We start from the raw sequence: 3,627 nt of genomic DNA, 5'->3' as shown, positions 1-3,627 counted from the left end.
TGACAAAGCTTGAATATGACAAACACCATAGACACCAGTACATGCACTTTAACCAATCAGCTAACCACATCTTACCTGTCAAGCACAAAATTACTGACATACATAAAGATTCAATTCAGCAGTGTTTTTGGATTTTTGAGAGAGTCCAGGCTTGTGTACATTATTGCACGTTATCCACTGCACCGGTTTATTTAATATCACAGACGTCATCTGTTTATAACTTCTAGACGTGTTGAATATAGACGACGACCAAAGTGCAGGGTGCCAAAGGTGTGGTGGCACTGACTCATGGCTTGAAGGTGGAGAGAAACTGTTTACACAGCAGAACAATCCCACCAGTACCTGAAGCCTCTTTGCAGAGCTGCATATTTAAACAGCTGTGCTGTGACATTAGACTCTGCAGCACCAGTGGAACAGTATGTCATAATTTCTGCATGGAAAGTCATCAGAAAGACCAAAAACAGCCTGTTTAAGAGTTGTTTTCCATGAAGGCTAACAGCTAAGGCTCAGAACCCAAACAAGTCCCTGTGACAACAGAAAGAGGATGTTATTGACATAACTTAAATAAATAGAGATTGCACATTAAAGGCTTAATGCTGTACTTAGTGGTACGTTGTTCTGCTTTGAGTAGAATGTATTGATCCACAGGGAGAAATACATGATCCATTTTCACGGTGGAAAATTCAGATGAAAACATTGGCGAAGTGTCCGTTTTGTTAGGACCAAAAAAGTGTCCTGAGACTCATACTGCTGTGCCGCCAGAGCTTTCCTCTGGTTGTGATTAACAAAAGTGCTCTGTGGTTTGTTTTGTGTGTGTGTGTTTATGTGCATCTGTGAAATAGAAAGAGACTCTAGAACTCTTAAACTCTTCATGAACTCTAAGGTAAGACATGAACTGGGAAATATTTGCCAGAGACACGGTGTAAAATGTTTTAGGCCATATTTTAGAGAAGGAGAATCTGGGGTGAAAAAAACCCACAAACCTAACTGATATTAATGAATACTGTCTGGTGAATATGGTATGAAGAGATGAAGAACTCGTAGTTTCTCCCTGCAACAGATTTAATCATTTTTAGAGAATGCTCCAAGTAGATCTTTGTAGGAAGCTAAGAACCATCAACTGTCCAAAGAATCCTTTAGGAACCCTTTTTGGTAGGAGTGTAGAACAGGGTGCTTTCATTTATCCTTGAAGTCCTAAAGCTGAAACTTCTTGAGGAATCTAAGAACCATTAACTAAGCAAAAACCTATGAGGAACCCCTTTTTTCTAAAAGTATAGAATTTTTTTCTTCATTTGTCACTTAGGGGAACTCTTAAAGGTTCTACATAAAACTTTACAGAAAAGGTTAAGCTAAGAACACTTAACTAGCCAAAGAACCATGGAGAAAATTTCTGGCTTGTCCATCTAGAGGAACCCTTAAGGGTTCTATGTAGAATCCTACAACAGGGTGTAGGTAAAGTGTGTTTTACAAAAAAACCTCTTAAGGAAGCTAGGAACCCTATGCACAGAGCCTACAAGAAACCCATGAGGGACCTTTTTGTCTAAAACTGTAGTAAAGAAATGTGTTGGTTCCTCTAGGGGAACCCTTAAAGGTTCTATCTAGAACATTTTTTAAAAGGTTCTTAAAGGTAGAATTTCTTTAGGAAACTAAAAAAAACATGATGAACCAATACACTTTTTTGAAGTGTAGAAAAAAAAGATTCTTTGGTTTGTCCATCTAGAGGAGCGGTTAAAAGATCTACTATGTAGAATCCTACAACAGAAAGGGTTCTTTTCAAAAATGTTCCTAAATGTAGAACATCTTTAGAAAGCTAAAAAACATTTTTTCTAAGAGCGCAGAAAAAAGGTTCTTCATTTGTCCATTGGGGGAACCCTTAAAGGTTCTATGTAGAACCATCGAGCAGAAAGTGTCCTTCAAATAAGAGACCTTTTTTAAAAAAAGAAAAAAAAAAAGAGAACCCATCCACCAAGGTTCCATCTAACACCTTAGATGGCCCTTTGGAATGTCTTTAGGAAGGTAACTATCTAACTATCCAAAGATAGTACAAAGAAAGTAAATTTTTTGTAGGAAAAAAAAAACTTTCCATCTAGCACCTTCTTCAGTTTGTCCCTCTTAGGAGAACCTTTAAAGGGTCTGTGCAAAAATCTAAATAAGAAACAGAACCCTTTCAGAAACCTAACAACCATTAACTATCCAATGAGTCTATACATTGGAAATTGTTTTTAAAAAAAAAAACAAACCCAAAAAACTACCAAAAAACACAGAACACAGTGATAAGAAAACGTTATCACTTTTTTCTCCATCTGGATTTGGTTTTCTCTGAAGGCTTCAAAGCGCATTGTCACGTTAACATGGTATTGGCTCTGTTCTTTAAATGTAGCACAGTTTCCCACTAGAAGTCATCCAAAACACATAGAGCAGCATTCCAAAAAGAGCCTGAGGCTTCTCCGAGGACAAAAGACAATGTTACATTGTTTTCACACCCCAAACCCCTAAAACCCAGGATATTATCAGCATGCATTTATCAGGAAAGTTCAGGCTTTTGTGACATTTAAACTTGCAGCTTTCAAACAGATGTGCCCATGTACACTTGCCATAAAAGTCTGCACACAATATGTGACATAAACAAATTAGTTTGGTGGACCTTACACTGCAACCACATGTGTCTTCTCTTTTCATTCAGCACGTTTTCAAGGTCTGCTGGAGATTTGCGCTTAAATGTTGCATCACCAAATGCTAATATGAAGACTTTTACCCTTGGCAAGAACAACCAGCAGCTAGGTCTTGTCCTGGTCGATTGTCATCATCAATCAACCAAGGGTTTCAACTCTATCTTGCTCTAATACCTAACCCCATCACTATTAATTACTGCTGAATTCCTGCATTAAAATTAATGCTTGAAAAGGCCTTAACTCCAGCTTGCTCACAATATATAGAACTCTTTGGTGTTTGTAAACAAAAAGAGATCCTGGTTGCACAAAGACCTAAGTAGCCACGACATGACGCTACTTGGTTATGATCTGAATGAAGAATTTAATCTATCAAAATTTTATTTAGGAATCAGACTGATATTGTCTGAAATGTTAGCCACTCGTTACTATGGATTGGCACTAACATAAAGGGAGTGCTGTTTGGTTAAACTAACACTTTCAAAGGCATACAACTCTCTAAATGATTATAACTTTGTTGTTTGAGGGCACATTCAATACGTAATGTTTTACGATTACAACATTGAGGACATCGTGGAACTGAAAGCCGAGGTGCTGCCCAATCAGGTGCCATAAACTAATTTGTACAAAGTTGAACAAAGCTAGATAAATATGCCTATTATAGGTAATACCTCAGGAAAAATGTGACCTAGATATCTATCGTTGGCTAGCTATTTTCTTGATGTAGATTTTAGACAGGCTACATAGGATTGTTAACGGCATTTTCGTGAACGAGCAAGGTAAACCTGTAAATTTTTTTAGTTAGCATCACTGATATGATAGTTAGCTATTTTGCTAAGATGAAATGGGTGCTGCAAAGCCGGAGATCCTCGGACCAGTTATCCCTCCTAATTAACTGTAACCCCACCTGTCTTCAGTGGGCTTGCAAAAGTGTCCAATTTGATAGTATGCAGTATGA

Source organism: Ictalurus punctatus, chromosome 25, assembly GCF_001660625.3.
Source record: "Ictalurus punctatus breed USDA103 chromosome 25, Coco_2.0, whole genome shotgun sequence".
In the NCBI taxonomy this organism is placed as follows: Eukaryota; Metazoa; Chordata; class Actinopteri; order Siluriformes; family Ictaluridae; genus Ictalurus; species Ictalurus punctatus.
This window is presented reverse-complemented; position numbering follows the sequence as displayed.